The 26,664-nt window shown below is 39.1% G+C and overlaps 1 long non-coding RNA gene across 1 annotated transcript; it reads left to right on the top strand.

The window, feature by feature from the left end:
• The first annotated feature begins 12,711 nt into the window (after positions 1 to 12,711).
• On the top strand, positions 12,712 to 24,414 carry LOC311426840. The gene is made up of 3 exons (XR_014687077.1): positions 12,712 to 12,826; positions 20,810 to 21,058; positions 22,854 to 24,414. It is a non-coding gene; the product is annotated as an uncharacterized lncRNA (long non-coding RNA).
• Positions 24,415 to 26,664: the final 2,250 nt, after the last annotated feature.

A 26,664-nucleotide genomic window follows, 5' to 3' on the forward strand; every position in this document is an offset into this window, starting at 1 on the left:
AAACAACAGCCATACACGAAGTTCTCTTGATTCAGTGGTGAATCATCATCTGCTTTAGAATCACAGAATCATTTAGGTTGGGAAAGACCATTAGGTTCATCAATTCCAACCATCACCTAGCACTACCAATTCCACCACTAAACCACGCCTCTCAGTGCCAGTCCACACATCTCTTACATACCAGTAGGGGTGGTGACTCCACTGCTTCTTAAAGGTATTTTCCAACGTAAGTGAAAATGAGGGTAGCCTGTTGCAATACCACGCTTTCCATGAAGAAATTCTTCCTGATATCCAATCTAAGCCTCCCCTGCCACAAGAGCCATTTCTTTGTGTCCTGTCTTTTGACACCTGAGAAAAGAACCTGATGCCCAGCTCCCCACAACTTTCTTTCAGGTAACTGTAGAAAGCAGTGAGGTCTTCCCTCAGCCTCCTTTACTCCAGACTAAACAAGCCCAGTTCCCTCAGTCATTCCTCATAAGTCTTATTTTCTGGGCCCTTCACCAGTTTTGTTGCTCTTCTCTGAACATGACAGCAACTCAGTCTCCTTCCTGTAGTGAGGGGCCCAAAATTAACACAGTATTTGAGGTGTGATCTCACCAGGGCTGAGTACTGAGGGACAAATCATTTCCCTAGCCCTGCTGACCACACTGTTTCTGATGCAGGCCAGGACGATATTGGCCTTCTTGGCCAGCTGGGCACACTGATGTCTCACGTGTTCGTGTTTTCCTTCAGGTTGCTTTCTATGTGCATGTTTACTTTACTGAAGGAATCAGACAGTCCTTAACGTGAAGGAGGAACTTCTGGTCTAGGATGGCTCTCAAGAACCAAACCACATTTTTCTTTTTCAGTAACAGAGTACTCGGTAAAGCATGGATGAAGTCTAAAGTGGCCGGTTTTCATCTCTCACATTCTCTAAGGGTTGACACTGAGTTTGCAAGTTCTGATAGAAATTCGTTTTGTTCAATACTTATAATTACACTTGGTTATTGTATGTAGTTTTATCAGTAATGTGTTTCTTTCTGTGTTTGAAAACTTTCTGTGATCTCTTGCAAACTGATACCTCAGTGTAAGCAACAGCACACCTTTGAATAATATATGATTCTTTTGATATGTCTTTAATACATGTAAAACAGCCTTCAGAATAGAGAGTAGTTTAAAGTAACACTTCTGTATTCACTTTCAATCCTATTGTCATTAGAGAACCTGAAACGTCTTGAATTGCAAGTCCAGGTTGAGCACAGAGGTTACAAGTTTCCCTGATGCCTTTTCATTAGTTCTGGTTGTCCCTTGTAGTTTAACAGTTGTGCCTCTGTGAAGCTTTTTCACCTGCGTTGGAGCTGTTTCTACCTTGAAATGTATTTTTTTGGTTTTAAGTACTTTGTCCATTCCGTGGACAGAAAAGGAGGGAATAAATCTAAATAACCTTGTGACTTTCTAACCTTGAGCATGAAGTATAATTCCTGTATGTGTAAGCTGTATTTATTAGCAGCATTTTATGTCTACGTTGTCACATGTTAAAATACAAAGCCCAAGGTTAGTTATTTAAGTAAAGTTGATTTTCGGAGAAAGAGGAACTATTGAGCTCAACAAGAGAAGTTGTTTAGAAAGCTGAAAAATCAAGCTGTGGTAATTTGCCTGAGATTTTTTTTTCCTCCTCTTATTGAACTTTTTTTTCTTTTTTTTTTTTTACATCTTAAAGCATTTTCTAGAATGAAGAAGAATATTCTTTTTTATATGTAAGTAATGAGAGCTAGAGAAGGTAAGTATTGCGGTGGGCATCAAACAACAAGTCTGTCAGATTTGAAAAGGTAAAGAAGGATGCCTACCTCCTTATGCCATACTTACTGGGGATAGTGACATTTCCATTTTCTATAGTGAAACCCTATTCAAATGCTGCAAATAGCTTAATTTGGAAAAACAGAGGAATAATGTTCAGCCAGAAAAAGTGGAAGATGTTTTGTATGGGTGCAGGAGATATGAAGGAAAGGGAGAAATCCTTAACATGGTGATAAAATGTCTTTTCATTGAAAGAACTGTAAAGCTATAACTTTGGCACAAGTCACTAATATAAATGCATCGGATATTGAATATGCAAAATTATGAAATTGAGTATTTAGTATCTATTAAACATACAGGCATATAAAATACTAGAGTAGTTCTCATACGGGGGAAGCAGCAATATTTGTGAGTTCTTTGATGTTGACTAATAGAGTTTTGGTGACCAAAGAGGCCCAAAATGAGTTACTGTGAAGAGAATTATTTTTGCATACTCTCTGCCTGATTGAACACAACACCCAACATTTTCAAGTCCACCTTTACTTTGAGAGAGCTTGTGCATATGCTTTGCTGATTAAAAAGCCTTGATTTGTAAGCCTTGTAATTCATTGCTTTTGGCACTGAATTTTCTTATAACAAAGAGACTGATGAGCTTAGGTTATAAAAGTTGGGGCACTTTATGCTGAGCAATACAGAAGCTAATGCTATTACCTTCACAGATCTTTGGTGCTGGTGCTGTTGCAGTTGCCTGTGAAAGAATAGAACATCAGTTTTGGAGAAAAAAAAAAAAAATTGTTCCTCGCATGGAAGGAAATAATATCTGGTTCAAATACATTTCACAAGGACATGATGATTAAGTTACACTAGGAAACACAGGGCACAAAGTACATTTTGTTTTTAATTATACATGCACAGTCCATTGAGAACATAAAGGAAATAACAAGATACTATCTGGATTATTTTTTTTCTACAACACTGATTTATGTGCAACAATTTACTGTAGCTTACAATCTACAGTTTGTGTCTTAGATTTAAGGTTTAGAAAAATTGCTCAGGCAGTCCCCACACAGTCTGTTCCCCCCGTGCTACAGTCGGGGAGCCCCCTCCCTCCCACTGCCTTATCTCTTGCCAGGAAGTGGGTTGCTGAGGGCAGACAAGAGACAAGCTGCAGTTCTACAGTCCTCTGGTTTATCTTGCTGTAGCCTGAGCTGGTTACCAGCTGTTATTATAGTCTGCCCAACTTCAGCTCTGTGGTTGAGGCCCGGAGTCACCCTTTCTTGGGACAAAATGGCTTTATTTGTAGTCGAAACTACTGTAGCAGCCGTGGGCGATTCAAGCCTTTCAAGGGATTTCAGAGATTTTAAGCTAGATACCTGCAGCAAGTTTTACTGACCTGCATGTTCCTATAGGTGTATAGTCCAGATGAATGTAAGTGTATTTTCATAAGAATAACAAAAAGGACATTTGAAAACAAAAGTATCTGCCAAATTTCAAATTTTTGCATGGGTGCCAAATGTTTTTAATTATTGACATACAAAATCAAGGATAAAGTATTATATATTTTAAACCCACAAAATTATTCAGCTGAAGTTTTCCTCAGCAAAGCAGACCGAGGAGTAGATTCAGCATGGAAACTTTCAGCTCTAACAGTTAGAGTTTGACAAATTTAAAAGCAATTGAAAGCAGGCTATTATAATAGGAAGTGCTGGGCAACCTAAATTGCAGGCAGGTCTACAAGCCCAACCTATAATTTACCGCATGTAGAGAGTAACTTTTAAGGGTAAGATTATAATTTATAAAAGTAGGTAGAAAATGAGTTTCTTGGTATGGTTTGTCGGTTAGAGTTGGTACTGATTAAAATATTTAAATATTTTTAATGTCAAAGCTCTGGATTTAAACAGAATTATTATTATTTTTTTTACAACATCTGTTTCATTGGATAGTTTTGTATCATTTAGATTTTGGTCAGTGATAAGACCTGTTGAAAAATTCCCTCAGACATCTAACTGAAATCTTAGTGGAGAAAATTATTACTTTTTAATAAATTATATTATTGAAATGCTTACAGAAATAGCCCATTCCATAAAAAGTGGAGGTTTAATAGAACATTCAAATTTAGAGATTAATTTTGCTGTGATATGCATAAGATGTGTTTTCAGATGGCTATTGTACGGAATTAATCATCAGCTGAGATTCACTGACATAGCTCTGCTAGAAGTCAGTGGAGCTATGTTACGTGAGCTGTCTAGTCAGCTTGTGTTAGCAGAATAAATGAACTGTGAGGAGCATCAAATATTTAAATGTCTTCTAAGGTAACTCAGTGGTTAACTTTGAAAAGAGGAAATACAGTGTTTTTCTATAATGGCCATTTACTTGTCCATTTACTTTGTCCATCACATTATGTAATTGATACATAGTAGGACTACCTCTGGTTTCTCAATTACACCTGAAATCTCACACTGTGTAAAGTGCTGTAAAACATAAACCTGAAAGATGTACAGATACCCTTTCTCCATTAGGGAAGCTGCCAAGGCAATTATTTTGAACAATTGTGTGCTTACAGATTGATTGAGGTAACAACTGTCTCCCAGAAGCAAACCTACAACATAACATGACAAAGGCAGAGCTGGCAACTGTTGGTGAGAACAACTATTGACAGGGCTGCTGCTGCTGCAAGAAAAATGTGCTAGATATCCTTGTGGCTTCTCCTCTACACGTAACACTTGCAGACCTGGGTAGAAGGATGTCAGGCTGACAGATGCAGGTACAGATGTGTCTGACTAAGAAAGGAGCATTGTATTTAATGCCATGGGCAGGAAAGCAGCTTACCAAATGACAACGGTGTGTACTTCATTGCAAGATGTGTTGAAACTAAAAGTAGAATGACACTTGACTGTATAGTAATTATAGGAGTAAACAGGAAGGTGACTGTAATCTTTAACTTCAGAGTTAATCCTTCATTGATAATGAAATCTGATATCACGATGTTTAACTTTTGAAAGTGGAAACATAAAATGATATCAGCAGGACTATGAACTAGAGTAAATCAGATATTAGTGTGAAAAGTTAAGTTTGTGTGTGTGTATAAGCATGACATATAAAGAGGATGAGGTTAAACATGTTTATTGCTGTGGGAGGGTGAAGGTAGGGGCAACTTTATTGGAAGGCTTGTTTTGTTTCCAGATATATAAGATTTTAATTTTATTCATCCTGGTGTAATGTGATACATCAGATAACCTTCTCCAGTTGTTCCAGGGACACTGAGTCATAACAGACCTGGGTTGTCCAGTGTGATTCAAGGAAGGCAAAAGTAGTTCCATTCCTGCTGCCAAAAGTCTTGCTAGGATTTTATTGGTGGAGCTCGTGGCACTGAACAAGAACGCCAAGTGGCATGCTGCAGGGAGGCAAGCACCCTCACTGAGGTATTGGATGGAATGGTCACAGGCTGCTCACAGCAAGTTATAAATAAATGAATCCTGAAACCTGTAGTCTCTTATTCTTTGGACTCCCTCAGTAAGTCTGTACCACTTTTGCGCACAGTGCATTTGTCTATTAGACATTCGTATTTTGAATTTATTTTTCATTTCTTATGACTGCAGAAGCGAGAAAGTTGTACTGCTAAGTAAACCAAAAAAAGGTCCTCATGTGCTTCACTCAGATATCAAAACTTGAATTTTCAAGTACACTTGAATTATAGACCAAACTTCATGCTTTAGTCATCTGCTTTTACATGATAAAGAGATATGTACTTTAATGGTATCTTTTTTTAAATCGTACTTAGGTTAGCTTGTCATTTGGGACTGCATTTTAGTACCACCAGTGTAATTATCATATAGATTATTTACGCTCATTTCAGACAGCCTATGATTATTAATAGCTAAATTTGCTATTGCATTAGTTATTTCAGAAGTATCACTGAAACTATGATTTTACAATGGTTCAAAAGTATGGAGATGTTAATAAGCAACAATTAGTAAGGGTTGCTGTTTGCTGCTTACAATGTAAATATTTCTTCACGGTGCTGACATGTGAGTGTAAAAGATGAGTGTTTTGTTCAGCTCTTCAGTATCCACATGAAGCTTTACCAGGAAGGTCTGAAAAAAACAGCTCTCTTCTTTAGCGTAAGCAACAGCCTTTTATTCTGTCATGCTTTATGCATGTATTTGTGATATGAATTGAGAAACAACCCTTGAAGAGCATTTCTTGTAGGCTTGGCTGAACTGAACATTGCTTTGTTGCGGCTGGGGTGGGTGGAAGGTGGAGGAGGAGGGCACAGAAAGGGGTACCACAGGCATGGTCCTGCTCCCATGTTAGTCAATGAGAATTTTGCTACAGGAATCGAAGCTGGGTAAGGCCTTTTGTGTGAAAAGGTTCGTTCCTGGTAAGTCACTTCTTATCATATAGTTAAGAAAGCAGCTCATAAAGATGCTGCATATCAGCAGAGATTTATAAATACAGGCTTTAATACACAAGCCAGACATGCAAATCTATAATTTTTTGCAAATCTGCATGAGAATAGTTTGAGTTGGGGAACTCTGACTTCTCATGCCTCAGACACCTCTGTCTCAAGTCTAACTTCACAGAGAGGCTTATTGTCCTGGACAGAGTACAATGCAAATGCTACTGCATTTTCCAGTGTCCTCAGCAGGATGTTTCATGGCCACTTGGGCAATGCTGCAGCACTGTGCCAGGGGGACAGTCCTGACACAGGCAAAGATCCCATAGGGAAAAGAAGAAAGGAGGTGGTCATGTAATTGAAGAGTATATCGTCAAGGACATACACCAGTGGGTGTAATTATGGTTTAACGTAATTATGCACCTCCTAACCTTATGTACCTTAATTATAGCACCTCCTAGCTCTTTGAGTGCTTGCCTTGGAACTCAGTCTGGTGCAGCTCTGCTGGCCTACAAAACACACAACAGCTGTATCAGCTCTGACCCTCTTATGCTTAAGACAGTTACATGGTTAATGCAAACATCAGTGCCTTTTTTTTTTCTTTCTGTTGTTTTGTTTGTTTATTTTTTGTATGTGTTTAACTTTTTAAAACCAGCTAGTGAAGAAATTTGGCAGACAGCTTAGAAGAAAGTAAAGCTGTTGCTGGGAGCTTTGGCCATCTTGTTTTCCTGGGGAATGAGAACTATTCAGAAGGGCCCTGGGTAGCAGCTACAGAGCCCAGGAATCTTGGAAGCTTCTCAGCACATTTGGAGCAGATAGCATCATTTTGGAAATTATCCAAACCAAGTGCAAGAGAAAAGCACTGTCCCCAGCTACATTACCTACTGCTGAAATCAGGTGGTATGACCATTCCCTTCAGCACCCTGCTTGGATGGTCTCCACCACACATGCCCTTACCTACCTTTATGGGAAAAAAACCTTGGCCTTCTGTGAAATGAGCTAGGAAAAAATGTGTGTCTCAAACATGCATGTGTCTCAAGGGCTCTCTACTGGAATGAAGCTGCCCAGCCAGTTACGTCTATGTCATCGTTGTGAAAGCAGGGAAGTATTCCACCCACTGCAATGTTTTGCTTTTAATGGGAGAACTTAGCCTAACCCTCACGTTCATTTGAAAGCACTTAAGAGCAGTAGACAGGGAGACAGACTATGACAAATGCATCTGGATGATATAATCTTCCAACAGTGTTTCTACAAAGAATAACAAAAACTATGAGTAAAATGAACCCTTTGGATTCCAGCATCTCTAAGAGAAATTCCTGCACTGAACAAGCAAGAGAAGCAACTTTCTACCTCTCCTAGAACATTACTTGTCATCTTAAAGGGTCCTGAAAATGCAAAAAACATGAGAAACAGCTGTGCAACAACACACAGCTTAAAGTGAAAAACAACATTTAGGTAACAGAGTGAGAGAGCACCGAGTGCTGTTGAATCTTGCTGCCTTTTGTTGGGTGGTGGGAGGCACAAAGGAGCCTCATTTGCTCTGCTGTGCAGTGGTCAGGCTGTGTGAGAGCACTGAAGGAAGGAGAGGATCCAGAGGGGGACCGATTTTCTGGTGCATAGGACCTTTCCCTTACACAGCAGTGCTTTGTATGGGACTGCCCGCAGATCAGCTCTGTGGCCCAGCCCTGCCAGTTTGTAGCTCACAGTCTCACAAGGCCCTGAAAGAATGGTAAGAGATGAACAGAAGAAAATAATATCGTTTTTATTATGTTTTCATATTTGTTTATACTGTTAAAGTCCACTAGTAAACCAAGAACTCTGTTACAAAATTATGGACATTATCTTCCCCCAGATTTCTTCAGAAAGTTTATCAGTTTCTTCCAAAAGTGCATCTTCGTTCTGCTAACCAACCGTAGCAAAAACCTGTCAGGCTGTATCCAGCCAAATGTTAATGCTGTTGGAAGCAGGGATAATTATGCAAACAATCACTTCACTGGCCACCGAAGGTGAGTTTTGCATCCTACCTGAAGACACACAGGCTATTGTGTTTCTAGCAAAGTGTGAAATTATGTATCAGAAATTAAAATTCCCTTCTAACTTCTCTGTCAGTAAAGGAGATGTTGCTGGGAAACGTGAGAGACCTTTGTTGGCTGTTGAAAAGCTGTAGAAGTTGGTGCAGATCACAGCACGCAAGTGGGTGCACTTCCTGCTCGGGTGAGAGGTTCCTGGTGAGCGTGATGGCCGGGCAGCGCTGCTCGGGCGAGCAGCTCATTGTCTGATGCATTTCGTTGAGACAATCACAGATCAAAAGGAAAACGCTGGCACTTAAGACATAAGAGCGTGGCGGCTGTGCAGCGTGTCATTTCAGGTTTCTTCCTCTTGAATATCCTGAGACTTGTTGCCATAATGACTCCTTGCCCTTCCCCCTCTTCAGTTCCTTCTGCAAACTTTATTGAGCCATCACTGGGAGCTTCTCTTCACGTTAGTGCCCTTTCTTTCGACTCTGAATTAATTAAGGGTGAAACTGGAACAGTGACTCACAGCAAAAGAGAAGAGTTTCTTATTAGTAATAAGCAAAGAAGGCCACAAGAATCCGCTGTGCCACAGCTCCAACAATGCTCCCCTTTCTTGTGTCATTCCAACATTGATCATCTCCGCTGACTTCTCTCCAGACACTAATCGCTACACTGATGAGTCTGAATTGGACAGCTTCACTAGTTGGGGGGGACTTGGGAAGAGCTAATCTCCTAAGAGGTGAAAATGCTAATTATATTGGTAATTACTTTAAAGCTCTTATCCCACTTTTGCCAATGTCCATTTCCATGGTAACAGGAGCAGGTACAGCAGCATTCAGCAGCTCAGAGCTCTTGGCTACGCCAGCGGTGGCTGAGGTTGGGAAGACGTTATACAAACTGCATTTATGGGTTTTACAAGACTCAAGATATTTCTCTGCCACAGAAGAGATGTGGCAACTAACTTTATATATATAAAAAAAAAGAAATCTAGAAAAAAATAATGAGATTATCTCTTTGTGAGCTGTACAGGCTTTTCTAAAGCTTTGATTTTACCCTTAGGTGAGCTGGCAGGTCTTCTAAAGGCTGGGCTCCAGCCAGAGTCCTCAGGGAAAATTCTGTCTGACTCAGCAACTATTTTTTTTTTTCTGCAGCCTCTCGGGCTGAGAACAACAGCTCTGCCACTTCCTGACTCTTGGGTCTTGTCTGCTAGGCAAATTTCAGAAAAGAAATTCCCACTAGGGCTTCAAGCGTGTCTGAAATTGTAAACAGACTGTATCTGGACTCTTCTGTCATTGACCTGCTGTCAGTGTTAAAATTACTTCAGCAACCATCAGCTGCAGCAAATTCCTAGGTATTTAAGCTTTTAGTATGCAAATGTGTTTTTTTTAATTTATTTTTTTTTCTCCCACACATTGTAAATACAAATTGTTTATATATTCTTTATGAAACTGACATGATTTCAGATTGTGTAGACTTGTTATTCATGTGCCAGGCAGCACCAGTGCTCTCCCTGGCATTTCTGTGCACTGCAGTGGAACTTCTGATCTGATTTTAGTCGAGTCATGAGCAAGAGAAAATCGTAAGGTATTCTACTTTCTGCCTGGGTGAGCTTCAGAGCTCAAAACAAGCTCCAACAAGAGCACACCAACAGTATGAGCAAAAAGTTTTGGCTTCGCAGACAAGTACCTTTATAGGGTGTGTTAAAAATATGATATCATAATGAAATAAGGATCACAAGGATTCTGTAATATTGATTCCTTTTCAATTTTTCTAGAAATTAACATCCAGAAATATTTTTTTTTCCTGTGATTAGCACTGGGCTACTTGTAAAAGAAAGTTATTTGGTACTTAATACATTTCTTTTTGTTTGATCTGAATTAAGTTTACTCAGTTGTGCAATTGATATTAAATTTCACTTTTAAGCAAGTCTGCTATGCACAGTAAGATTATATCTATCCTGTTTATTCAAAAAAAGTAAATAAGAACAATAGATTAATCCCAGATTAAAAAAAAAGAAAAAAAAAAGAAAAAAAAAAAAGGAAAAAGAAAAAGAAAAAAAGAGAAAAAGGGTGTATGATAATTTAAGGAGGAACTGGATGGTCATCAGCTTTGAAAATCTGACTTATGTCAGAATGTAGGACCTTAAATATTTGCATTCATTATATTTATTTCCTTTTAGTCTTGGCTTTACTTTAATGACACAGTATCAGTTTTGTAACTCTACATATTTAAAATTAATGATAGTTAATGTATGGGTGTGTTTTATCTTCCCTAATTTCAGGAAAAAAAAAAAAAAAAAAAGAAAAAAAAGAAAAGAAAAAAAAAGATTGATTTAAATTCAGAGGACTTTTCCATACTAAGAGGTATCTCAAAACTGTGAGTTATGATGTCCTCTGCCCAGCAAAACCCTTAGCATACTAGCAAGGATTAAAGCTCAAGTGATGGATCACAAGAAAAAAAGGAGCCTTGGGCTGGCTAGCAAATGTGGGGACAGGAGAAGGAGTCAGAATTGTGGATAAAAGCTTTCATGCAGCCCTCTTCCTATTTTACTGACAAGTTACACGGTTACTAATCGCAGCTAGTCCCTGTATGGGAAAGGGAAAGACACTCTTGTTTGCAGGATGTTTATGCTATAGAGCCAGCCTGCTTTCCTTGGCTCCTTCCTCTTAGTGAAACAAACCATGTTATTGAGTATCAAAGTTTGATGGCCTGTGTACATGGAGACAACAGTATTAGGCTAAAACATCTTGTGCCATCCTCTTGTCCTCGTTTGGCTTCTTGTTATTTTGCTAATGCCCTTACACATGGAGTTAAAGGCTACTCCTGTGCTTTCTGTGTGGTTGCACATTAGCTGCAGACTGCTTTGTCGGGCAGGGCATGTCCGTCTGACAAGTGCTCCAGCTCTGTAGGAGTTCAGCTACAGCAGAGGAGGTTTCTCCATTGGTTGTCTTGGTCATAACTTCTTTAAAGAGCTTTTTTTTTTTTTTTTTTTTTTTTTTTTCCCCGGGAAACAAAACATGGGAAAACTGTTTCTTTATAAATCTCCACAAGTGCAAAGACAACAAGTCTACCCTGCATCTGAGCAGACCAGCTGCAGATCCTGATGCTCCATCTCCCAAAAACTCAGAAAACTCTCTGCAGTTGGAAAACAAGCAGGGTAAATGAGAGCGCATGATGTTATTTTACGTCCTCACAGAGAGATGGCTGTCATCCAATTTTCCCTCACAGAGAAATTTAGCAGAGCTTTCGGACCCAGTGTCTCGGGTAAACCAGGGATAGCATACTTAAAAATATCTACATAAAGAAATAGCAGAGTTAAGGATGTTTACCTTAATTGGGTTATACAGAAAACAGAAATGATCTGAAAATGAAATCTGAAAGAAAAGCATTTCTGACTATATAATAATATATAAATACAAGTATAATATATAAGGCTATATAATAAATATAAATAACATATTCTGCTATTCTTCAGTCATCTTCTATGGAGAAGGAAAACAATTACTGTCTGGAGACACAGCGTCTAACAAAACAAGCTTGCATACAGTTGGGTTGGAGGAATGGATGGCTGGTCTGGTTTGACTGACACTTGAAACTTTTGCGCAGAGTATCTGATAATTTGACAAACTTGACTCTGAGTCTCTGTGTTCAAAAGCAGAACTCTTACTTAGAAGTAGAGGAGGCTGATGGAAAGTGGTGGCAATGCAGGACTAAGTGGAGAGAGGAGAGTGTGAAAAGCAAAGATGTGCTTTAGTGAGGTGAAAAAGCTTATGGGCCAGGGGGATGGGAGAAGATAGGACCTCTTCTTAGCATGTGACGCTGAGTTCAGCACTTCGGAGAACAATTTCCTTACACTGGCACTCAGGTGTAAGTTCCCTTCATGGAAACAAACCAATAAATGCTATCTAGACCGATCACAAATGAGTGAGATCTTGCTCTGCCCACACTACAGCTAGTACCCCAGTGAAACGTGATTCCCCTGTTTGTATTTGCATTCATTTGTAGCTCCAGTAATGAGGCCCTGGAGCTGCTGTGTGCTGTTGACAAAACCTGAGCTGCTTCTGTCCTTGAGTTCATTCTCACAGAATCCTTTTTCTTCCTTTCTTGCCTCCTTGGATGCATGGCATTTTGTACCTTTTAGAGGAAGCTGTGCAACCACCTGTTCTTATTGGCAGGCTGAACTGGCAAAATAATTCTTTCTCATAGGCCTGTAGCTGCTTTACAGGGAAGAAAACAGCAAAACATAGTCATGGTGTGCCCTTACCTACCCCTGAGCAATGAACTGCATCATTAAAGGCTTTTGGAAGGCAGGTGGCATGCCAAAGTCCATGCAAGGGCTGTGCCAGGCTGAATAGTTTTGAATGGCCAAAGAAAGAGTGTGTGATCCTATTTTTGCAGTTCTGCCAGTAAGCTATTACCATAATGTTTAGATGTCACGAGCCTGTGAGTGTGGAAACATATCCGGTTTATCAAGCCGAACCGCCTTTTTGTTTGATTTATCTCTTCTCGTTTCCCTGCTAGGTGTATGCAGTTTGTGGTTTGCCCGTGGCCTTCGGAAGGGAGGAGGGGAGCAGCACAGCAGCGTTGCTGTCAGCCAGCAGCTCTGGAGGACTCATTCATCACGTTCCTCGGACCAAAGGTACTGCTATTTCTGTCCCCTGAGGCCCGCCATGCTCTGCTGGTCACACCGCAGAGGCCACCAGGCAGCACCACCGGCAGAAGCGATGCTTGGACTGTGCTTGCTGCTGCAGCCTGACGCTGCGCTGGGCCAACAAGCGGCTTCTGTCAGCCACGTTTCCTGCAGGGTTTCGTCAGGAGTTGGCACAAGACCAAGGAGAGTTCAGCGACTTTGACAGGTTCCTCTTACACTACAGTATCTATTATTTGTATTACAATGGCGTAGGGAGTGCTGCTGCACCACAAATGCCGAATAAGGGAGGTTCCCTGCCCCAGATGAGGTAGGACCAAAAGCTGGAGGGACTTAGTCTGTGGCAGACAGGGATGCAGATTTCAGAGCTGCTGAACCCTAGGTCAGTGAATTAACAAGATTATCCTTTCACTCTGAGAACAAGATTGAGAGAGATTTTGGTAACATCAGCCTCCAACTAAAGGCTCTCCAACTAAATTACACTGAATTGCCTGGAACTGTAAAAGATTCAGATTTCATACTGCACATACATTTATTTTAAACAACAACAACAAAACACCTCTGATGGCAAAATGTAAAAACACCTCTGGAAATGCCACCTTGTTTGTACAGATACAGCCATGTGTCAATTGTGAGGCTGAAAGTCACACTACTGACTCGTCTTTTATTTTTAATAGCTTCCGTGACATTATGAATACTTTCGTAATTAGAATAACTTGTTCCGTGAAGGAGCAGGTGTCCTGGTACTTAAACACACACTCCTGCCCTAGTGAATTCTCCTGCTTAATGGCATCAGCAACAGCAGTGTGTCCTGATCAACAGCTCTGTTTTTGTCCTAGATGCCACTGAAAGCCAGAACAGGTGGATCTTCTGTAAGCAAGGGTTCTACCCAGATGGGTTTCTTACAAAGGGCTGGGTGCACACAGTGCTGCAGAGCAGTTGCTGGCATTGGGCACTGATGCTAGTCTCAGGATTTCTATTATAAACTTCCCTGACGTTTACGACCTGTCTGTGTGAAGGATTGCTTTACACACAAGCAGTACTTGATGAAGGCGAGCCAAAATAATGAATTGTCTTGGGGAAAGAAAAGGTCACAGACAAGCGCTATGCTTAAAATATATCTTTGGCAAAGAAGTCCAGAAGCCAACACAGCCTTTAGCTGATCTCCCACATAAATAAATAAATAAATAAATAAATAAATAATATATATATATATATATTCCACAAACCACAGGCTTTCACTAGATTCTCTTACAGTAGAGGTGGTCCCCCCTACTCCTCCCTGTCACCACCTTTCCCAAGAGACCCATTTCTTTCTTCTGTACAATATTCCCACATACACCTGCATCCTCTATATTTTTTTGGGTCTGCTAAGGATGGAGCAACAGAGTGGCCCCTCAAAGGCCAGGTTCTTGCTGGTGTAGTGGCAAGTCACAGTGCATGTTTGTCTTTGAGTGAGTGGCTCCTTCCTTCCCATACACTGAGGCAGCACCTCAGTGCAGTGACAGAGCTGCCAGGGCTAACAAATCCCCACCTTGTTCCCCTTGCGGCCCCAGAACATGGTCTGTGGGTACCTGTAACTTCGTATGGCAGCGTGCTTTCCTGGTCGCCTGGCCTGCAGGTGGGGACACATCCTGCCATGGCTACTTCCATACCCTTGGTGGGACCAAAAGTAATCGTCTATTGGTATGTCTGGATGTGTGCTCAGCATGAGGTGGGGACTTTGATTTGGGGTTTGGTCGTGTCAGATTTGAATCCAGTACGTGCCATGGCAGAAGCTTTGTCCTTGTGTCCCTCCAGTGTCTCCTTAAAAGGCCCTGTTGGCCTGATGTGGTCTCAGAGTGCCTTGTCTCAGCTCTAGGCACCAATTTTTGAGTACATCGGAGGCTGCATCCAGAAGCTGCCAGGACTGCATAGCACAGCCCTGAGGAGAGAGGGGAGAAAAAAATGACCTAATCGCAATGGGTTTGCTTGAAACACGTGTGTTAAGAATATGAGCTGTGGAAAAAATGTCTTCAACATGTTTGTTGGACTGGATCTGCACTCTCATCAGTATTTGTCACACTGAAGAAGAACATCCATGCTATCCAGTAAAATTAAGTAGTGAGAATAATCTGTCCTACCTCAGCTCTGTAGTACTGCATTGCTGGATCATTTAGCTTATTAGCATGACTTGCATTTAAAGCAAAACTCAGGCAGACAATGACGATGAGGGAACGCAGAGCTGTACTGATGATTAGTGGCCATCTCCCAGTGTTACTGTCTTTCCAGTGCAAGAAACTTCCACTTTCCCTTGGATTTCAAAATTCATTTTTAGTTGCTTGATCTTACACTTATAGTGTATTATTCTGTTAATTTTTCCCTGAAGTTTATAATTTGCCTATATGAAATTCTCTATGCGTCAAAATCAGGAATATACAACATCTAGACAGCCTTAGAAATGTACTTTCTCCCAGAAAAGATTTGACAGATTTGCAGATCGTCCTACCTCAGCACATGCCTCTGTACCTCACAGGACTGGGCTCTGTTGGAGGGGCTGTCAAGCACCAGCACCGCCCTTGGGCTACTTCATGCCAGTCCCTGCCTGCTGGCTAAGGACTGGGGCAGGTGTCCCTGGTCTGCTGTGCTGCTCCCAAGCCTTGGTTAGGGTTGGGGTGAAACCTCGTGGCCTGTGCTGGGAGCAGGCAGAAGATGGGCCTGGTGGTCCTGGCCCTTTGATGGTGAAGGCCTTGGGCGCTGCAACGCCCCAGCAACATGGACTTCTGCCCCTAGATCCAGGACCGAGGGGCTGTCCTGGCTGTTGCAACACCTTTTGTATAAACCCTGCCTGTGCTGGGGGTTGGAAAGCTTCCCCTTCTTTTTACAGGGAGTTTTAGCTTTGAAAAGTGTGAGTCGGCAGAGAATAAAGTATGCAGATCCTGCTACTGTAGCCAAGATTTCTGATGCCAGCTTTTCTGATAAAGCATATATACCTTTAAAGTCTTGCCTCATTATGCTCGTTACAGAACTATTTGCATGGGGAGACTTTGATTCTGCATGACTGGATAAACTGTTGGCACAAAATTTCTTTTCTTCTTTTCCAAGCCATTGTTATAAATGGTATTAGCACTGAATCTTAAATTACCCTGCATATTTGTCTGACAATTCTGTATTGTGTTCTGGTCTAAACATGCCTTACTGCTGGACTTCTTTGTTTGTTTGTTTTCAGTCCACTTGTTAAATTCTCTCTGCAAAATTACACATGAAAAAATGGGGAGAAGAGCCTTAGTTATTTTACTTACATAAGTTATTTAAAAATGGAAGATTTTTAGAACACATGTGCCAGAACCAAAGTTCAGTGGGAATGCTGTTATTCATATCTATTGGATTAAAAGAAGTTAAAATATATTTCTGAAATTCTCTAGAACATGAATATGTGGAAAAGGATTATTTCAATAAATTCCCACAATGAGAATGCTTCATAGCTGAAATTAACAAGCAACAAGTAGGAGGCAGAGCACTAAAAATATGTATTTACCTGTTTGATTATGGAAAACTCACATACTCCTGAGTATTTTAGGAAAACAAAACATCAAAGTGCTCAGGAGTTTCATTAGCTACTTCAGTTCAGCCCATTTTACTCATACGCAGACTGTTCTCCTTATATGATTGGTTGTTTGCTTATTTAATGCTCACTTCCAGCACACACTTTCCATAAGGTCTTTTTCTCCTCAAAACCAACAAAATACACCAGTGGCATTAATAATGTTCCAAAGATCAAAGAATACCCAAGACTGGCATGAAGGGGAACTTTAACCATACTAAAAATTAATCTGAGGTTTTGATTGATTTACAGTATGACTAGTTACACAAAGCTGTATCCTTGTCTGACATGGATAGAACATGGTCAGTGTTTATCCCTGTCTTTTGCTTAGCTTCTAAGACCTGTACAAAATACTGCTGTTTGTTCCTGGACGCCAAGTGTAGCATTATTGATGTAGGTAATGGTGGAAACTATACAGTAATACTCACCAGTTAATAAAGCAGAAAAACAGACTAGGAAAAAAAAAAAATTCTCACTGCACAAAGACAAAGGAGCAATAAAACGTAATGGTGACCTATCTACCTTAGTGCTCCAATCCCTCCTGAACTGAAGTCTAAATGAAGTAGTAAAGTATTAATAGATTATTTTTTTCAAGCCAGTAAATGTTAAAATGTATTTGCAAGTGAACTTTTAGTATTTGAGTGGAGCTGGATGATTGAGAAAAATATTCTAGTGTCTCAATTAAATCTGCAGTAATGCCACAGCATAACAATGATATTCCTTACAGCATTTGTCACAGGTGATACATGGAATGACTGTTGTGTATACTTAAGGTTTGGAATGGGACTGTGCCTGTTTATTGTAATGTTAAACCTGCCTTCCTGTGTCCTAAACACTTTTTTATGAATAACCTGTGAAATCAGATTTCTTGCAATTACACATGAATTTAACTGTATGTTCTGCTTTCTTTCTTCTGATGATCAGAAGAGGAATTCCTGTTCTTACCATGTTACCTAAGCTGCATTAATATACATGCCACAAGCCTGTATTTTAGCCACCGTGAAAGACTTATCGATGATTATTGGTGATAAAATGTGGTTCAAATGCTATATGCATCTAGAAAAAATATTTTACTGGAGAAAATAGTGCTGGGGCTTGGTAACAAGACAAACAAATAGGATGGAATTAATGAGTTGCTTCTGCCTCTTTTCAACATATCATTTAGCACTCTAACTTCTGACTGACTACCCAGCATTTCACAGTCAAAATGCACCACACAAAAGAACTCTAAGCAAATGCAATTATACTTGCACTGCATTATCCCTAGCGTCATTGCACTAGAAAAGCACATCCCTTCTCCATCCTAGCCTACAGAAAATCAGCTTGTTACAATCTAAATATCCGTTTTCAGTAACAGACCTAAATGAGTCTACATTTTGCCAACTAGTAATAGGGTTTAGAGATTCATATTATTTATTGCATACATGCTTATTACTATAATTTTTTAATTTAATTTGAGATCTATGTCAGCAGGAAATTCCCAGCACTAATGGGAGCTCTCAAAATCTCAGGAGCATGGTTTAAATGAGAAAATCCAGCATACCTTTTTTGAAACAAAATCTTAAATGCTAGGAAACATAAGATAAAATTTTTTACATTTCATATTTGTTATGAAAATTTAAGCTAACAATAGTAAAGTAATAATGGTTTTGGGTTTTCTGGATGAACAGTAATGTAACTGATAACATTTTAAACTGGAATTTTGGAAATAAGAGAATCTTCAGATGATTTTACATTGTTCAGAGAGTAGGCTAGTCTATCACCTTTTCCATATGAAGTTATCTGAGTTGGAGGGATGGTTGTTTTTAACAAGATCTGGCTGCCATTTTTAGAACTTCTTTTGAGAACATTTTTTTTTTTTTTAGAGAGAAAGAAACTTGAACATACGATAAAAGTTCATCTTTGACCTTTGTTCTAGTATATTCACCAGATCTGTCAGCTTTTGAACTTCTGCATTTGCTCCTCTTTCCCTACACCATCAAGCTGCTGCAAGGCAGTAACTGTTTTCTATAAGCACATGACACATGCAAAACTTTCTCTTTCTTTTTCTATAAAATAATAATATATGCTGGAAATAAACAGCAGATTGAATTCACACAGCCACAGAGCCTTAGAAACTCAACGTTTTCACTCAAGACAGTTTTCTGTATTGTATAAAATACACAGATACAATGATCTGGTGTTTTTTTGCCATGGGATGTCCCATGTGAGAAATAATGGTGGTATGTTATAGGAAGATTGAAGGGGACAGACAGGCTAAACTTGTGTGATTAAATCAAGATCATTTTTTTCACTGCTGTGTTTACTTTGTGCTTTTGTAACTGAAGTCTGACATCTATGCAAAAATGCCAGAGTGTCGGGGAGGGAAACAGGAAAGGATTTCTGTGTATTATTCCCCCCAAAGCACTAGGAACTCATTTTCATTTAGGTTTGTATGATGTAAACTTCTATCAATGGAAATGGAAATTTATATAAAACAAATATGGACTGTTTCAGGTTGTATAATAACTGCACTGTGACTTGTCAACTTTTAATATTTTGATCAGCAAAGTTCAGCAAGCAGTAGTAGTATAGCACAGACTGAGCATACACAATGGATTTTACAATGGTACGTAGCATTAGCGGCCTCCTTCAGAAAGATTCTTCTCTTTAAAAAAGGTCACTGTCAGCTTCAATATTTATGAAAATGTTCCATAAAAAACAAACCAGGTTTGCCAAAATTTCAGACAGAAAGGAATATTTCCACTCTTTTTATCGACTTCTTTAAACACAACCAATTAATTAAAAACAAACAAACAAACAACAACAACAAAAAACACAGCAAAGCTCACATGAACTGAGTCATTTTTAAATTATTCAGTAGTCAAGTAATGCCAAATGCAAAAAGTGTGCAAAACATAAAAAAATACACGTATCTCTATATGTTTACAGTTTACTACTTCAGTCCCTTACAAGGCTGCAAGTTACATACAGAAATAAGATTACGTGCCAAATGATTCATCTGATTGGCTCAGCTCTACACTTTCAGCAAACAGAAATTATACTTAACACCTGGCTAATTAATTTCAAGCATGAGAGAACAACTGAAATATATTCCAGTTTAATTCTTTAAACTGGGCACTTGATTATGAAAGCAATAGTATATGAGTCTATCTTGCTTACCTTCAAGTAAAGTATCATTAACTTAGGTAGGTTGCATTTGCTGCACTATGGCACGGGACCATTGGATCTCCCTCCAGCTGTGATGAGAATTATTAAGTGGGATAAATTAGCAGACTTCTAGGACTTTAATTGTGACTGTCCCTTCTATGAATAAGAAATCCAGCCCACATCAGAAGAAGTATTTAGGAATTTTACTTCCCCTAGAACAAATGGAATAAAACACCAGAATACTTTTATTGGACTTAGGTTCCAGCCTTTTATTCAGAAGTCTCTAATACATTTTCAGCCTTTAATCCTCAAGTGGCTGTAAACAACCTCAAGGCTCTGACAGAGCAATGTCAGGCCAAAAATGGGAAAGTACTGAAATCTCATTTCAATCTTCTGCCAAAAGTCCAAAGACTTGATTTTATGTATGCATTTATTTCATTAAGTGGAGTAGGATATTTGCATAGGTCTGGGGTTTTCTTTTTGGAGTGTTGTGCTAGTTATTACCTCTCCATCTCCTCTGTTCTCTCCTTACTTTTCCCTTCTCTCTGTCCCTTCATTTTGTAAACACCTTCTTCTTTGTGGTCTTCATCATACACAGACTTAATGACTTTTCCCTTCTCCCTCTCCTTTATTTATCTTTACCTCCTTTTCCAACAGACCAGCGCTTCTGCTCTTCAATAACGTCATAAGAGGAAAGCATTAATCTACCTTGAAAAGGGAGCCAAACTGGTTGATTAAGGGGTTGCATGACTGCTGCCATTACAGCCAGAAAGTGGACATGGCAGCTTTCTGCCTAGCGTGGCATTCACCTTAATTGCATTTCCTGACTTATGCTGCTGAATGGTTTTGCAGAGTGCCTGTACATTCACAGTCCCTGTGCTATGATATTAGTTCACCTCCTTTCATTTCCTTTTTCAACTGCTCCTTTGTTCTCCCAAGACTTTGAGAAGACCGCTGGATATCCTTTTGCTCCATTTGATATTTATTTTCACTTATCTCCTTCATCTCTTCCCAGCCATACATCAAACATACTAACTGTTCACATCCATTTCCTCTGCAGCTACTAACAGGTTTTGCTTCCTAAGCATTACTTCTCAATGTCAGCAGCTCCTCCCTACCTTGTAGTCTTCTTAACAGACTTTTTACTCGCATTTCTTTCCTAAGGAATCACTCCCACAATGTTCAGAGTGCTGATCCCTCCTTTACAAGAGAACTAACATCTGCTTTTTCTTTCCTTCCAGAAGCCTGCATATACAGACAGCATGACTGGAATTCCTTTTATCTACGTCATACATAAGAAAGTAAAACAACTGCTGGGGCATCTGCATGATATTTGGATGTGGTAGAACTGGCCTTTTATCCCACTCATTCCACCACGGCCCGCCTGGACTTACTTTCCTTTTCCCAAGGCAGCACCCTTCACCTGAGATCAATAAGCCTCTGTTTATCACTCTATTCTTCATCTTTCAAAGGCTGGTCCTTCTCTGAAGGTCAGTAGCTAAACTACTTCATTCAGCTCCAAGAGGAGAGGAAGGTCTTCAGTATTCAGTAGTGGTTAAACACTCCTCTTTTAATTGCAGTCCCATAAATAGGAGACAATGCACCACTGCACTCCAGATGATTTCCTTCTTTATGCAAACATTATGGGACAACAGAATTCACGGGAAAATAATGGTTTGCATATTTGTTGGGGGGGGGAGGTATTGTGACACAAAGGGTGGTAAGAAGCCTCAGAGGATCGTTTGCCTTCTGAAACTAATATACCCAACAGTCTTCCATCTTTAAAACACCCCATCTGTCCTTACCAATTTTTGTAGCATCATGCTGATGACTGTAATCCATCAAATGGAAATGCTTTCAATATTGAATAGTGAGTGACAGTGAGGGTGTTTCTTGTACATGATAGAGCAGAAGCAGACTAACCTCTGGAAGTGTGGTTACATATAGCTGGGAAGGCACAGCTTTCCATGTTGGGCACCAGAGAGATGAAAAACAGTAGTTCTGGCATTTTAAATTCCATTTTTATTCCCTAAAGAAAAGCTTCAAGCTTCCAGTGAAGCTTGGCTATTCAAAATCTCAGTAGCTAACAGTGGCTTGTGCCACTTATTTATGCATTACTAAATTCCCATAATTTCCCTGTGTTTCCTAAACAATTTACATGCTGCTGAAGTGCTGTTGGCTTCACAGGAAAAACACCTAATACCACCTCAGAAAGTTAACAGAAAAGCTGCTTTTAATTACAACTTACCTTCCTGACTCTGATGAGGTATTCACAGCTTGGGAAGGGTGGGAAGGCACCATGTGAAGGTTAGCAAAACATTACGTGTCCCATTTCATGAGCTTCAAATAAGTATACAGGCTTTATGTTATTTCAACAGCTTGTGTGTGCAGGAGCTGGATCACATGAAATGAAGTTGTTTCAATGTATGTAGATTTAATGTACTTTTCTGACTCAGTGTAAACAAGCCCTTAGGTCACAGATCTAGAGTGTGGTATACACCTCTGTTTCAGTTAACCATCACACTGAAGACAACAAGCTTATTCATGTGAAAAATAATGTTCCTGTATTTGAAAAAGTAGATCCTTATATTTTAAATCTCCCTGGAAGCATCATGCCTGTTAAATTACCTAACTTTCTGGGATATCATTCAAGTTCTGCAAAGTTACGTGTGACTAAAAGAGGGTAGGTTTAGGTTAGATATAAGGAAGAAATTCTCCGCTCAGAGGGTGGTGAGGCCCTGGCACAGGCTGCCCAGAGAAGCTGTGGATGCCCCATCCCTGGAGGTCCTCAAGGCCAGTCTGGATGGGGCTTGAAGCAACCTGGTCTGGTGGGAGGTGTCCCTGCCCATGGCAGGGGACTGGAGATGGGTGGTCTTTAAGGTCCCTTCCAACCTAAACCATTCTGTGATTCTATGGTTTATATACCTTTCATGCCCATATGTTTTTATTGACAATTATTTGCCTTGAAACTAAAGAATAATTAACCTTTTACTACAGGGGTTTTACATTAAAAGGAAAAATGCTTATCATTTAAATATTTGTGCATATATATGCTATATTGGCATACATGATTTATATATACACATATCTCATCTAGCATTTTTCAGATTTAGGCTATAGCACATTGATGATACATATATATATGTAGAAATCTACTTGTTAATAATTGTATTGAAACATAAATACACAGACAAACTGCAGGCAAATTAGCTATATGGTAAATATAGATGTGTCATGGAAAAGAACACAACCATATCCTGGAAATTTCCTTTTATTTTTTTTCAGCGTTAGCAGAAGAAAATGTCTCTGCAGGCCTAAAATGCTGAACAGCCTGACAAGAACACTGTAATTCAACATGTGAATACCTCAAAAAGTAGTTTATGAATATCCATATCTCAGAGGAATCCCCCCCAAAGGTCTCTCGGTTTTACAGTGGACTAATTCAAGATGGTTTCTGCTAGAAGTAAAGAAAGAACTGAAAAAGCACACAATAATTTCTTTCCTTTAACAGAATGCTGATACACCTAAATCAGTGATGGATGTGGTTGCTACTCAAAAATAATTGTGCAAATCATTAGGGTGGGGCAACCAAATGTTGAAAATATTTTAAAATGTCTCCCTCATACCAATATGCCATTTTGTTCATGAACTACTAATGGGAGGGTGTTTGAGACAGCTGTGCCACCAAACTTTCTCTGTATCTAAAATACACACATCTTTATCACCTGACTTTCTCCACAGATTTCTGCTGCAAATTCAATATTTACTACTCTTCCTGTGCTAGCATATGAACGTCATCTTTCTAGATAACATGGCTGACAAAAAAATGACAGTACAAATTACCCTGTATAGGAAACCACAAATCAACACACTCTTCACAAAATCAGCCACCATGCAAAACACAGTAGAAAAAAGTCTTTAAAAAATGCTCTGTGAGGCACAGGCTATGCTTTTGAATTAGACAACAGAATACCATCTATGAACATAACAATGCAGAAAGGAAAACCTAACTGACAGCATGTTCCTGACTATTACATATGTTTTGATGCTGGTATGTGTATAGAAAATTGTTAAATAATTACAGCACCTACTAACATACATCCTTGAAGAATTCTTCCTGGAGCCCTTTTCCACCTCCCTTTTCAAACAATGCTTCCAGTGTTAAACTCCTAATCCAAAGCAAATTTCCCCTCTACTAACAAGCACCCATCAGAACCAAATCTCGCCAGCACAGCAAATGCAAAACTCATGAATACCAACATATTTAACATAATTGATGCCAGTGCCCCGAAGAATTTCCACCAGTCTTGTTTATCCACTTTTTAAAACATGCTATATTACATCAAGCACATCAAATACCCTTATGAGAATTATGTGTATGAAAGTAATCAACCATTATTTGTTACAATGAACTCACAGAGATAACTGATTAAGGACAAAACACAGCAAATGATAGGAAAATATTTTTTAAATAAAAGAAAAAAATTCCATTCCTTGCACAGTCCAATCCTCAAAGGGGACCTGCAAATCATTTTCAAAAAGTGATCCTGGGAACTAAATTCTTAACAATGGATAAACAAATTGTGGACTCAGTAGTGACATTGTCTCTAAAGCTTACCGTTTTCTTGCTGATTCATCCCTGTACATTCATGTTAGCAACTGTTCTCTCTCCCATGGTTTAATTGATTAAAATGTTTTATTATACTATGAACAATCACATCTAACTTGTATTTTGTTTGGATTTTGCTACTTGTCAGATCTGATTAATGGATGTCAGTCAAGTTCACAAGCTTGTTTGTTTTCTCCAGTTCTATCAGTTCTTCTAATTAAAGATTATTACCTCGTCTACGAAATTTGCCTCACTTGTACCACAGCAAAACAGCAACAGCATCACAACTGCCCTCTCAAAATGTACAAGTTAGACAAACTTTTAATTGAAACACTTTTTCTCTCACTTTTGCAGAACATGGAATGGGTTTAGGATCAAGAGGGAAATACAATAAAGTTTAATTTCAGGTAAAGACAAACAGCTATAAAAAGGTTGGAAAGTAGTGCCCTAAGGGCTTAATTGCAACAGCTATAGTTTACACTGAGTGTTTTTCCATGAATCAAGAGGTTTCTGTGCTACCTGCATAAGGATTTAAATGGATTTGTCTCACCAATGATAACATATAAGTCTATTTTTTTCTCCTCATTTAATTTTTTTCTGTGCAAATTCAAGGGGGTATCTTCTCATGAAAGCTGTGTGTTTAATCTCAATGCACACTGTCTAATTACAACATGACGAAAAATATTCATGAAAATATGTTGAGTTGCTGCTGTCACGATGCTCAAATGTAATCTCTACTATTTTGTTAATAGCGTGGTTAATCAATCTATGCACCTTCCCAACCTTAGTTCAACAAAGCACAATACTTTAAAGATATTATTTATAGAGATCATATTAAAGAGTAATTACAGCTCTAGGCTAAAGTGCTCTTCTCAAAGCACTTGGTAAAGCCGCTTTCTCTGTTGAGAGCTTTTGCTTGTTTGCAGGCATGGAAATGAGTTAATACACAACTTCTTCACCTTTGTGGCCCGGAAAGTCATAGCATATTAGACTTGTATTAACATTTATTTCTGATGGAGGAAACTAGGAGATGAAACCTCTGAATTAAAACACTTAAAACATTGCTTTAGTTTTATTATTTGCAAATATCATGCCTGAGAACTTAGGACTGATATAACTGGAAAAAAAAAAAAAAAAAGAAAAAAAAAAGTAAAAAAAAAGTTTATTTTAGATTCAGAAAAACTGCTCTAAAACCATTCTTCCCATACAAAAAAGGAAAAGTCTGTAGTTGTTTTCAGTTATGCTAGTCAAACAAAGACAATGTTTTATATTTTGTTTGCTCGAAGGAGAAGGAATAAAATACTGAAAAGAGAACATTTCTTATCACTTACAACTATGCCATTTGCATTTTTCAGGTGGAGGGTAGAAAGGGAAAGAATAACTGAAGAAAGTGATTTGAAGAGTTTGTAAGGCAGTAAGGTGAGGAAAACAAACTGACTCTTGATTGCAGTTAAAAATATCTTACATGATGAAAAAAAAATCCACAACAGTTTTAACATATTCTGAAAAAGTCATTATTTTTCCCCCAAATAAAATTTTTACTTATTGTGCACAAATGCTAAAAACTAAGAGATTTGGATTGTCAATGTTAGCCACACATAAGAGCAACTAAAGGTTAGAATAGGGATAAGGAAGCCACGGAATGTAAAATAAATGCCATTCACCCTATGGTTACAGAAACCTGGAGTTATTAATTGCTTAGCATGATAGGTATCATTATCATAAATGTGCCAATATAGAATAATTCTGTAGTGATATCTGTGATAAATTTACAACGTCTTGTTACACATGACCTATTCACCAACTCGTTACTCTAGAATTCATTCTCATGGGTGTTCATTAGCTTAAAAACACCAAGTTAAATTTTAAAGGAACTTGCCACAGAAATTCTTCTTTCCTACAGATGGAGAGAGGAATGCTTGTTTTCCTGCAGGACGCAGAGCAGTATTAACTGTCATAGAACTGTCATATGGAGCTACTACAGAGCTAGCATAGTTGATTTCCTATAGAAAAGCTATTTCAGGTATAATTAGAATCAGGATTTCTTCTCAGACACAAATTATCCTCAGCAGCATTAATTGTTACCCTTTTTTGATCCATGAACCTTACCAAGGGCAGTTGGCAAGGATGCAAAGGTAAAACACTGAGCAAATTGCTCATTTTAAGCAAATTCATAAGTTGCTCTTTTTGACAACTTCATATTTAACTCTTTGTCATTAGCGTGTCCAGAAACAGCTCTGCAGGAGCTTGTGAGCCAGGGATTGATGGCTACGATCCACCAAAGTCCATGTCCTCACATGGCATGGTCGCAGCTTTCATTCCTTTCCATTTGTTTTGACCAGCGCAAGATTTATGTGAAGGCATCAGCTGTCAAAACAGGCTTTAGGCTAGGACTGCAGCATAGCTTAAAGTCACTGTTAAGGAGACTGTCCAGGAGCAAAGCAGTCCAAATCAAGGAAGAGTAAAGGTGTCTTAACATCACCTTTT

This window comes from Aythya ferina (assembly GCF_964211825.1).
Source record: "Aythya ferina genome assembly, chromosome: Z".
Taxonomy (NCBI): Eukaryota; Metazoa; Chordata; class Aves; order Anseriformes; family Anatidae; genus Aythya; species Aythya ferina.